Source organism: Heterocephalus glaber, unplaced genomic scaffold, assembly GCF_053883595.1.
Source record: "Heterocephalus glaber isolate CG9 unplaced genomic scaffold, H.glaber_assembly_v1.0 deba00001553, whole genome shotgun sequence".
Lineage (NCBI taxonomy): Eukaryota > Metazoa > Chordata > Mammalia > Rodentia > Bathyergidae > Heterocephalus > Heterocephalus glaber.
In genome coordinates, this window is record NW_028258344.1 from 14,981,237 (window position 1) to 14,993,627 (window position 12,391).

At 38.5% G+C, this 12,391-nt stretch overlaps 1 pseudogene; it reads right to left on the bottom strand.

The window, feature by feature from the left end:
- Positions 1-4,170: 4,170 nt before the first annotated feature.
- LOC147824145 (U2 spliceosomal RNA) lies at positions 4,171-4,252 on the bottom strand (annotated as a pseudogene).
- Positions 4,253-12,391: the final 8,139 nt, after the last annotated feature.

The following is a 12,391-nucleotide window of genomic DNA, read 5'->3' on the forward strand; positions in this document are numbered from 1 at the left end:
GCTATGCATTCCACACATGACCCTTTGTAAATATAGGCAAGTTGTACAGCATTTCTGCAAATCCTGTCCAGTACAATAAAGCAAGAAAATGAAAAGGAAGGAAATAAAATCACTTTTATTTACTGATGTGGTAATGTAGATATAAAATTCAAAAGAACCTATTAGCTACTACAACAAATTAAGGATTACAGGATATAAGGTCAATAAACAAAACAATTGTATTTTTGTATATTAGCCAAAAAATTCAAAAATGAAAAATTTTAAATGCCATTTATAAAAGCATAAGCATAAGTCAATTTAATGAAGATGTACAAGATCTCTACACTGAACAATGAAATTGCTAATATTCATAAGGCTCGATTAAAAGGAAAGATGAATAGCCTCAATATTAAAATGTCAGGTCTTCCAAAATCTATAAATTTAATACAATTCTAATCAAAATCCCTAGCAAAATTTTTAAATGAAAATTGAGATGTTCTAAACTTTATATGGAAGTACATATTACCTAGAATAGCAAAGACAAACTTGAAAAAGCACAATTTAGGTGACTTACATTACTGATTTCAAGACTTAGCTTAAAGCTGCAGTACTTAAGAGGGTGTAATATTGGTGTAAGAATAGACAGTAGGGCTGGGGATTTAGCTCAGTGGTTCTGCCACCTGCCTCAAAAGCGCAAGGTCCTGAGTTCGATCCCTGGGATAAAAAAAAAAAAAGGAAAGAATAGACAAGTAGATCAGTGGAACAAAGTCCAGAAATAGACTCCCAAGTTTATGGTCAACTAATTTGGTATAAAGTTGTCAAAGGAGTTCAAAAGAGAAAGGAAAGCTTTGTCAATAAATAGCACTGGAACAACTAGATATAACTATGCAGAAAATGAATATTGACTCCCACCTAACACTGCGCACAGGGTGAATTAGAGATGTATCATAGACTTTAATGTTAAAGCCTACTATAAAGTTCCTAGAAAAAAAACATGGAACAGTAAATATTGTTACAAATTTATGGTAAGCATTTTTAAAAAACAAAACCTACAAGATATTGTGTTAGTCAATACACAAATCAGTTATATTTCTGCATACTAAAGAGCCAAAGAGGAAGGGGCTGGGACAAGATATGGTTCCCAAGTTCACAACCCATGACTCATTCTTTTCAACTAGGCCCCACCTGCTAGTAACCCATTCAACTCTGAACTCATCAATGGATTAAACCCCAGATCAGACTAGCATCATCATGATCTGATCACATCCCAAAAGCCCATTAACTGGCCTTGGGCAACATTTTAGAGTGAAACCACAACAGACCTTATCAAAAGAAAACCAAATGATATATCACTAAACATCATAAAAGCAATAAAGTTCTAATCAAAAAATGCTATTAACAAAATGAAAAGGGAAATGCAGTCCACAGACTGGGAAAATATATTCGTGATATAACTATCAGGCAAAGTATATCAAGAATAAATAAAGAACACCTATAAAATCAGACAAACAGTTGACTAGCAAAATGAACAGACTTGAAAGCTACTTCATGAAAGTGTACAGAATGGCCAATAAATATATGAAAAGATGCTGGAAGTCATCAGTTATCAAGGAGATAATGCAAATTAAAACCAGAATAGAACCACTTACATACCCACTAGAATATCTAAAATTATGAAGACTGACAATACCAACGATTGGTGAGAATGTGAACCAATTGGAACTCACCGATTGCTGGCAGGATTATACATCCACATTGGGAAACAATGTGGCACTCCCTAGAAAGTTAAGCATAGACAATTCTACGCAACAATTATTTGAGGTATTTACCTAAGGGACATGAAAACATATGTCCACTAAAAGACTTTGCAAAACAGGAGTTTTATTCCTAATAGAGAAAAGCTGGAAACTAATTTCCATCATCAAAGTGGTAGAGGAACAAAGTGTGGTACACTCATGCAATGGAATAGCACTCAACAATAAAAAGGGAAACTGATATATACAACAATATGGACATGTTTCTATTATTATATAGGGATGGAAGTTGACATAGTAATTGTAGAGGTTGCAACAATGGATAGAGGAAAGAAAATTTTCTGGGATGAAGAAATATTCTGGGATATAAATATTGATCTGAGTGACAGTTATGTTTTGACATTGGTTGGTCAAATCTTATTGTTATACCTTTAGGATTGGTACATTTTGCTTTATGGAAATTATGTCTGAACAAAGCACTGTTGGCATTTAAAACTGGGATAGGAAGGAAGTTCCCCAATATGATGAAGTGTAATATAAAAAGCCTATAAGAAAAGTCATCCCTGATGGTGAAACATTTACAGCTTTCCCTTGCAACAAGGAAAGAAAATTTAGAATCATATGCCAGTATAACCATTTGTATTCAACATCATACAAGAGATTGTATCCCGTTGATGAAGAAAATAATAGTATATGGGGCTGGGGATTTAGCTCAGTGGTTTCGCCGCCTGTTGAGCAAGCGCAAGGACCCGAGTTCGATCCCTGGTACCAAAAAAGAAAATAATAGTATAAGAATTGATAAGGAAAAAACAAAACTGTCACTGGGTGTGGTGGTGCACCCCTGTAATCCCAGCAGTTGGAGGCTGAGTCAGGGGGATCACTATGAGTTTGAGGCCAACGTGGGCTACAATACTGGGCTCAAAGCCAGCCTGAACTACATGGTGGGACTCTGTCCTAAAAAAAAACCAAAAAAAAAACCCTGTCATTATTTGAAAATGGCATAAGTATTTATGTAAAAAGTCCAAAAGTGAGCCAGGTATAGTGAGTGCCACACGCCTGCAATCCACACTGGTGGCTGAGGCGGAAGGATCAGTTGAGCTTGTGAGTTTGAGACTCACCTGGGTAACACAGTGAGATCCCATCTCAAAGAGCCACACCAAAAAGAACAAGATTTTTATAAAACTCAATTGTACAGTATTTCTCTGATTTGATATGATTAGAAAATGAAAATTTTAAATGTAAATTGAGAGCCATTTGGCAGCATCCTTTAGAACTGAGCATGTCTGCTTTATGACCCAATAATTCTACTCCTAAATATGTATTCTAGAGAGTCCTTCATTAGAAAAATGAATAATTTAGTGGTTTTGCTCAGTGGAATACTATATTGTTATAAGAATGAAAAAACTGTAGTGCCACACAATAACGTTAATAAATCAAAAGATAACCTTGAGTAAAAGAAGCCAGATACAAAAGGATGCTACAATGTAGTGCTATGGATTTATACAAAGCTCAAAAGCAGGCAAAATGAGTGGTAGTTGATACCAGAGCAGTTGTTACCTTTTGGGGAGCAAACGGTACCTAGGAGGGCACATGAGAGATATTTGGGGATTATGAGTATATTTCTAATCTAGTGGAAGTCACATGGGCATTTTCATTTTATGGAACATTTCGCGTACAGTTCATCCAGGGTACATAAATATATATATATATCCCTTCAATTTTAAAAATATTATTGTGTTCATCTACTGATGTCTCCCTAACTAAACTACAGGATCCTTGATGACAAGGATCATATTTAAGATTTCTTAGTATCCCTCAGACTTTTATTAGAGTAGCTTCATAAGATACTACCTTACAAAAATAGATACAAGTGCCAATAAAGTTCATCTAGATTTAGTGTAAATGCAAATAATAGTAAGACAACATATTTATACATATATGTGTAAATATATATAACTACATATATAATTTATTTAAGTATTGACATTTTCCCTAAAGTTCTACTTTCTCTTAGTGTGTAACAATTCCAAGAGAGGATCTGGGGGCCAGGGATGTAGCTCAGTGGCACCATGCCTGTATGGCAAGCAAAAGGTCCTGAGTTTGATTCCTGGTACTGAAAAAAAAAAAAAAAAAAAGCGAGTGGATCTAAATGTTTCTTTAAAAGAGAAGATATAAATATAATGAAATCTGAGGATCGTCTCTCAGGTGTGCACTCTAGTAAGAACTGCAGTGTGGGTAGACAGAGCAGAACCCAGACGTGCCCATCTCAACATCACTTCACATAAAAATTCCTGCCAAGTCAGCTGATGAGTCCCCTCACAGAGATGTAGATTCTAGACCAGAATCTCAACTTAAAATCTGACATGACTTAGACTGTTTTCTTGCTTTTTGGCTTGGGGGGGTGGGGGGTGGGTGATGCAGGGGGGTTTGCATTTTTAAAGTGTAGTAAAATATACATAACTTAAAATTTTGCCGCTCTATTTTTACACTTGATCTTAGCCAAAAGGCCGAGAAGCGATTGCCACTCTATTTTTAAGTGTACAGTTCAGTAGCATTAAATACATTCACATTGGTGCACAACAATCACCTCTACCCATCTCTGGAATTTTTTCATGGAAATGTTCTGGACATGTTAGGACTGTTTCCCACCAAAGTTTCACATTTTTAGATCCTGTGCTCCTTGAAACACTCCATTAGGGAACTAAATCATGCTCAAAGGGGAACAAAATTGCAAGAATTTTGTAAAATCCTAGCTCCAGAGGAGGACGTTAACATTTAACTATAGCTAGTATAGAAACATGTCTTCATGAAACAGAGTGCTTCTAAGTAACAGCTCTTTTTCCTCAGTCAAAGGATCATCTTCAGAAGAGTAGTATATCCTTTGCTTCTTTTGAAATAGGCCTTTGTAGAGTCAGACCAGTTGAAAAATAGTCTCACCACAGAACACTCATTCTAGCCATGTTTCCTGGGCTTTAAATATAAAACTCTGGTTGTGTTCAAAACATTTACAGGGTCAATATTATACTTTAATTAGTCTATTATTGGTGAATATCCTTTAAAAAAAAATTTTGCAATGCAGTGAACCCCAGGATCTCATCCAGGCTAGGTGGGCACCCTACCACTGAGCTCCCTCCCCAACTCTCAATGTCCATTTTTATCATCCTTGATTTAATGCCTAGACCCTTGGGTTGTTGGTTTTTAGCTTTTCTCCAAGATGCTTGAAAAGATCCAGACACAATTGCCCAAGATTGCAAGTATTCACTGGCCCTAAACCCGTGTCCTTTTAAATTATTAATGTCCAAGCTCTTAAACCTAGTGGTAGTTATGTGAATATCTATTGCTTACATCTGCCACTCATCAATATTTTGTGTATATGATATTTAATTTAAAATTTTAAAACTTTTTGAGACAAGTCTTGCTATGTAGTTCAAACCGACCTTGAACTATATGGAACCCAGGCTGGCCTCAAACTCACAGCTATCCTCCTGCCCCAGCCTCCTGAATGCTGGGACTGTATGCATGTGCCACCTCGACTGGCTAAAAATTTAAACTTCAATAACAGTTTTACTTGCGCATATTCTGTTGTTATAAAGCAACAAAAGATACTAAGTCGATCCTATTTTTCTTTTAGACTGAGATTTTGGGGTCCCTCCCACCGGTAGAGGGAATGGAACCCAAGGCCCGGTCCATGCTAGGCAAGCACTTTACCATTCAGCCACATCCCTGAGCCCTACACTAAGATTTAAAATAAATTGCTAATATTGAGTACTTGCTGGAGGGGTAGGTGCTAGGGATTGAACCCAGATCCTCATGACCACTTCCTCATAGCTGAGATCTACTGCTCTCAAAAGTTCATAGTTTTCCTTATTCTTGAACCCTCTCTACCATTGCTAAAATGAGCATGGTGGTACATGCCTGTAATTTCAGCACTCTGGAAGGCTGATGGAGGAGGATCCAAGTTTGAGCCGTTTGGCTAATTTAGAGGCTTAGTAAAACCCTGCCTCAAAATTTTAAAAAGGCTTGAGGATGTAGCTCAGTGCAAAGGCCCTGGAATTAAATCAACCCCCAATCTCTCTCTCTCTCTCTCACACACACACACACACACACACACACACACACACATGCACAATAAACAAAAAACCACCAAAGCCAACTGAGTCAAGAGTACTCTTCTACAGGTGTAACACATTGCTCTGAGACTCATCATTCCAATCTATACACAGTTAACAGAGTCACCATCCAAGTACAGCAGATTTACTTCTATTTTTTCATGGAAAGCACACATGCTGGTTACATTCTATTACCAGTACAGTACTTTTTTTTTCAATGATGGGGATTGAATTCAGGGGCTCAAACATGCTAGGCAAGTGGTTTACCTCTGAACTATAGCCTTAGCCTTTAGTAACATTTGTGACACAGGTTTTAGGAGGGAAGCTCCAAGAATTTAAATCTCTTGCAAACCCTTGTTCCCATAGAAAAAAATACGTTTTACATCACCACCAGTCAATGAAAAAGCACATATGTGAAATCAGTCTATGAACATTGTGCTCTTATCCTAATAGTTTAAAGCCTTTCACAAAAGCATAGATTTTTTTAAAAAAACAGCTTTTTTGTCATAGTTAATAGTATTAAAAGACTGTCATTTTTACAATAAGAAACATATATTAACAACCTTTGCCCAGAAGGATGTGAGATAGTGCATAAAATGATCACAAATGGTATAGGATCGCTTCTTTCCATTTACGAATTCAATGCAAATCTATTGAGTTTCTGTTATTCAAGGCTTTATTCTCAGCATTGGAGACCTGGTACTGAAGAAAATTCTTTTCTCTTAATGGAATTTACTGATGACATGACACACTCTAGGCACTCAATAAACACTTATCGGGTGATGAAATTGTGGCTTAAAAAATCATTCAAGTATGATAAATACTTATGCTTTGTAAAATTCAGTGAAATTAACAAAGGGGTTGCAAAATATAAACTAAACAAGAGAGTTTGTTTCAGCAAATAGTTAAAACACTTTTTAAAATTCATAATGAAGTAAAAAAAGATTCATAATGAAGTAATACTGGGTAGGGGTATTAGGTGACCACAACCTGAAATGAGACAACTCTACAACCTACGTGGCCATTACTTTGCTGGGCACTGGTTAAAAGACAAGTGTCATCCCCGCTACTCCCGTTACATCTTTTGCAAATTACAACTTTGAAACCTAAGCATATTCTATATACAAGCAGTTTAGATTTATCATCTTAACTTCAAAAGTTGTTTCAGCGGATGGTGACATTTTGGTGACGTTGTGCCACCCCCAAGTCTTTAGTACTGCTTTTGTTTCACAGGTTTTAGAAAGGCAGCTCTGAGAATTTAAACCCCTTTTATTTTTCCAAAGTAACTGAGGCTTTAGTCTATTATAACTCATCTTCATTTAATTTTATTTACTTATTTTGGTGCTAGGGATTGAACTCAGGGCCTTGTACATATGAAGCACATGCTCTACCACTAAGTCACATTTGGGTTGCATTTTAAATCCCATCTTCATAGATACCTTTAATACATTCTCCCAGAATTCATGTGTTGTTCCTTAATCTCCAAACTCATACACTAATGGTATTTACAAATGTGTCCTTGGGAGGTGTCTTAGTTACTTTTCTCTTCATCGTGAGCCCCCTGTACAAATAAAAAGGAAGTTAAAAACTTCCCTCATAGAACGGCACAAGATAAACATTCCCAGCCCAAATCAGGGGATAGAAAGGAATGGAACCAAAGCAAATCCAAAATCCAGCAGGGGAAACATTAAGTCCCATAGTTCCATGTCCAGCATCAGGGTGGCAAGTTTTGAACTCCAAAGAACTTGGGAGGCTCTGCCCCTATGGTACCGTCAGTGGTTGTAGATCTCATAGTTTCTCTCTAGGGCCTACTTTGCTCACTCCTTACAGTTTTCCTCAGATGACCCATGTTCCTGGCTTCTCCAATCTTCTGAAGTCTCCACTGCGCCTTCAGCTTCCCACTCACAGCTTCACACACTGCCCTTGCCGGGGCACCCTGCCTGGCCTCCCAGGCCTTCTTCTAAAATCTGAGTGGAAGCCTTCCTGACCCCACAACTCTTGCATTCTGTATACGCATAAAACCAGCACCATGTGAATGACGCCAAGGTCTGCCACCAGCTGGAGCAGTAGCCAGACTCCTTTCTTGGCTGTAGGGGTTGAGTGCCCAGAAAACAAATCCTGACAACTTCCCTAAGTGCAGCCATTCTGGAACATAGTGCTCTGGGGCTCTCTTCTCAAAGCAAAGTCTTTCACTTTTGAAAATTTCTGGCTGCAAAGGGTGGGGTCCTGCTGGTTCTTGTGATGTTGTCAGGCCATCTATTCTATTGTCTTCTTCTGAAATATTAGGATTTTTCTTGTTTGTCTTTTCAGCAACCAATTTTTCCTCTGTTCAATATTTGCAGGAAGCAACTTTACTGGAGCTTTCTTTCTAGCTAAACTCAAAATTTTTAAGTCATTCTGCTGGGTTATTTGTTCTAGGTTCTCTTAAAGCCCCCAACAGTAGCCATGCCACTGTCTTAACATTTGACTGTCTTATAATTTCTTCCACAAAATTAATTAGTCCACTGCCTTTAATCAATCTCAGGCAAAGTCTCTGGACCTGAGCAAAAGGCAGACATTTTCTGCCAAAGGGTGACACACATCATCTCAAGTCTAACAGCCAATGCAGTACTTGTTCCTAACTGAAACCTCCTGAGCCTCATCTTTACTGGCAGCATTTCTCCTCTTTGTTTTTTTGTTTTTGGTACCAGAGATCAAACTCAGGAACTTGTGCTTTCGAGGCAGGCACGGTACCACTGAGCTAAACCCTTGGCCCTTGGCAGCATTTCTGTCCGCATTCTGGTCTTCTGAACTCTGACCAGAATCGCCCATGAAGCACTGTTTAAATCATTCCAGGGCTGCTTCTTCAGCCGGCATCTCCAAACCTTTCTAAACTCTTTCCACAAGCCAGTCCCAAAGGTTCCTGAACCACATGGTCAGGTAATATTATAGCAATGACCCCACTCTTGGTACCAAAATATGTCTTAGTTACCTTTTTCATTGCTGAGACAAAAATGCAACACCTACAAGTTAAAGGAGGAAAGGTTTATTTCAGTTCACAGTTGTAAAGGTTTTACTCCCAAATTAGCTAACTCCAAGGCAGGCTGGCATGGCAGAGGGTCACTGCAAAGGAGAAACAGTCTATGGTGTGGGAGGGCAGGCAGAAGGCAGAAAGCAGGCAGCAGTAGCAAGCAGAAGCCTTCTTTCTGTCCCTTTACATTCTATACAGGCTGTAAGCCTATTGATGGATGCCACCCACAACCAAGGTGGGGCTTCCATTATCCACCCCCTTAATCCCAGCATCACAACCTTAATCCACATTCACATACCCTAATCCAGCCACCTTCAAAACTCCCCACCTATGACTGCATGACATTTGGGGGGAACATCTAGATACAAGCCATAACAGGAAGTGATTAGGATTAGATGAGTCAGTGAGGGTAAGAACTCCATGACTATATTAGTAGCTTTCTAAGAGGAGAGAGACTGGAGTAAGAAGCTTGCTGTGTCTCACACTGTGATGTCCTGTGTCATACTCTGAGATTTTGCAGTGTCCCCACCAGCAAGAAGGACCTCACCATATGCAACCTCCAACCTTGAACTCCCTAGCTTTTAAAATTACTAAGACACTCCCCAAAGCCAAACTTTTTTTCTGGTACCAGGGATCAAGCTCGAGACCTTGAGCTTGCGAGGCAGGCGGGGGAAACACTGAGCTAAATCCCCGGCCCCAAACATGTTTTTTATTAGAGTTCTTTAGAGAAACAGAAATGAGAGAGAGAGAGACAGAGACAAGAAGAGACAGTGAGAGAAATTTTAAGAAACTGGATCACACAGCTGTGAGGCTTGACAAGCCCAAAGTTGCATGGCAAGTATGGCAGGTCAGTGGGCTGGAAATTCCTGTAGGAGCTGATGTTGTGATCTGGAGTCCGAAGAAATTCTGGATGTGGAATTCCCTCTTTCTTGGGGGACTCCAGCCTTTACAGCCTTTAATTGATTGGATGAGGACCACCCATCTACTCTGGTGTTTGACCAAACATCTGGGCAACATAGACTAGACAGGTTGACACATACATCAAAATAGCCCACTCCGTGACAACTTGGCATCCACACACATCTCCTTAAACTATACTTAATCTCCAAATAATTGTCTCCAAATATTTATGTTATGTCTAACATAAATAAATTTTCTATGTGCAACCAAGAACACACCAATCCTGTAACTTAAATAACTTAAATGCTACAATATAAGTCAATACATCTATGTATTATTATATATGCTATATGATACATGTTATATGATAAGGGGATATAGGAAAGACAAAAACAATATTTGTCCTGCACACATACATACATTCATAACAAAACAAGTAAAAAATAATTACAACAATTACAGTTCTCATTTCTGTTATGAGTCATGTGATCTTAGTGCCTACAACTTAGTGCCTTTTTCCTCTATATATTCCATATTCTCTTTGCTTTCAGCAAGCACCTCACTCAGTTGGTCATGGTTCTTTACCTGGTGGAGTGACCCAAAACTTCATTCCTGAAGAATCTAGGCCATTAGCAGGTGTCTCTTATTGATTTTAATCTAGAGCATGGTAGTATTAAGAGACTCCCTAACAGCTGTTCTATAATCCAGGCAGTCTTTTTTTTACCATCATTCTGTTTTCGCAGATCAATTTCCCTTTGGGAATCAGGATCAGTCACTACAGTCAGTATAATACATTAACTCCCTTCTTTGCTGATTAATTCAGAGTCATGAAGTATTCAAAGTGGCCAGGTGGCAGTCTTAACTTCAGTTCATAGTCACTGTTGTGTTTGGTAATGGAAACATATCTGCCTCTGAAACCAAGACCTGTAGATTAGCAGCATGTAAAATCTCAGAAGCAGGAAACAAAAATATTGCTAGTGGATCACTGTAGTAGTAGTGATTCTCATTTTCATCTTTTAATTCCTGCCCTGTGAAAGTGAGAAACAGGAGAAACAGGACCTTAGCCACCACCAGACACTGACTTAGAGAACATGCACTGATTTAAGGCACATACAGTTACCTAAAGAAACTTATCTCAGCCCTGCAAGGTATCGTCACCTAGCTGGAACTATAGCTGAGCCTTTCTATCAAGCCACCTGCTTCGAGAAGGTAGGAAATGTGGTGAATTACATGAACATGGGTCCACTGCTGCATTCCATTTATCATGGAGTGAGTTTCTTGATCAGAAGCAATGCTGTGTAGAACACCTAGATGGTAAACAGGGTGATCTGGTCTGTGGATAACAGCCTATTTCCCCAGTGACTCCTGGCATCACCCAATGGATGCCAAACATTGCAGCCACGAAGACAATGTGGATTTTGAATTGGTGCATCCCAGCAGCAGAGACCATCTCTGAGTTCCCAGTATGACACCATTCTCCCAGGGTAATCAGCCAGCAACATGGCGGCAGGCAGATTTCAAGGGACAGCTTCAATCATAAAAAAAAAATTTACAGAGAATAGAAAAAAGAACAAGGAAAAAATTGTTTTTATCCCAGTGGTGATCTATGTAATTATCCCCTTCTTATATGTTTTTATTGCTAACTTTTGTACTGGGGATTGAACTTAGGTCCTTGCACTTGCGCAGCAGGCAGCGAAACCACTGAGCTAAATCCCCAGCCCGGTCACTTTTGATTTAACTCTGCAACTATCTTTTCCTATAATTCTAAACAACTTGTGTCATCTATCAATGTGTTTTTACTGTCCTTTACACCAATTGTTAACCAATTTTTAATTTTTAATTTCAAGGTATCATCAATTTGACCTCAATTTCAATAACTTCCCATTTATCTCCCCACCCCCAGACCCCCGCCCAGCATGTAGAGCATGCTAGGCAAGTGCTCTATCACTAAGTTACACCTGCAGCCTGCCCATTGCTATTGGTGCAGCTGTAGTGTTTGGATACATCTCATTTTCCTATGACTTCCAATTAAACATGAATTACAATAATTTTGTTTTGTTTGGTTTTCCAGCACTGAGAATCAAATCTAGGAGCTTGCTCTACTACTAAGCTGTACCCTTGAACCCCTAACTCCTATAGTTCAAAAACCCAATTTGGAAAAATTGCAATAGAAATATACTTTATTAATATACTTGAAATTAAGTTTTAACATATTGCTTATTTAAGTGCCTCCATCAAGCACATACGGCACTTGATCATATTTACTGGATCCCCTGGTACTAGATCGTAAGCCCCTTAAAAGCAAAGATCATATTTCAATCTCTGCTGTCTGGCATGGTGTAGACTTTTAATGAATGAATAGTAAATGAATAAGTGAATGGATGATAACTAAATTAGTTGTATAATTTCCATAGTGTAGTCTGAAGAATACTTCTCCTGCCAGCTCCAAATGATGCCAAATGAAATTTCTTTCACAAATGTCAAATCATTTACTTTCCCAACCGGACTTAATTTACGACAAAAACACCTTTGGAAAACCTTATTCATTTTAACTTATTCATCTAAGATGGAGGTTCTCCATTTTGGCTGAAGATGAGAATCCTGTCTTCATCTCTGTAAAAATAAACTTGGAGCCCCAG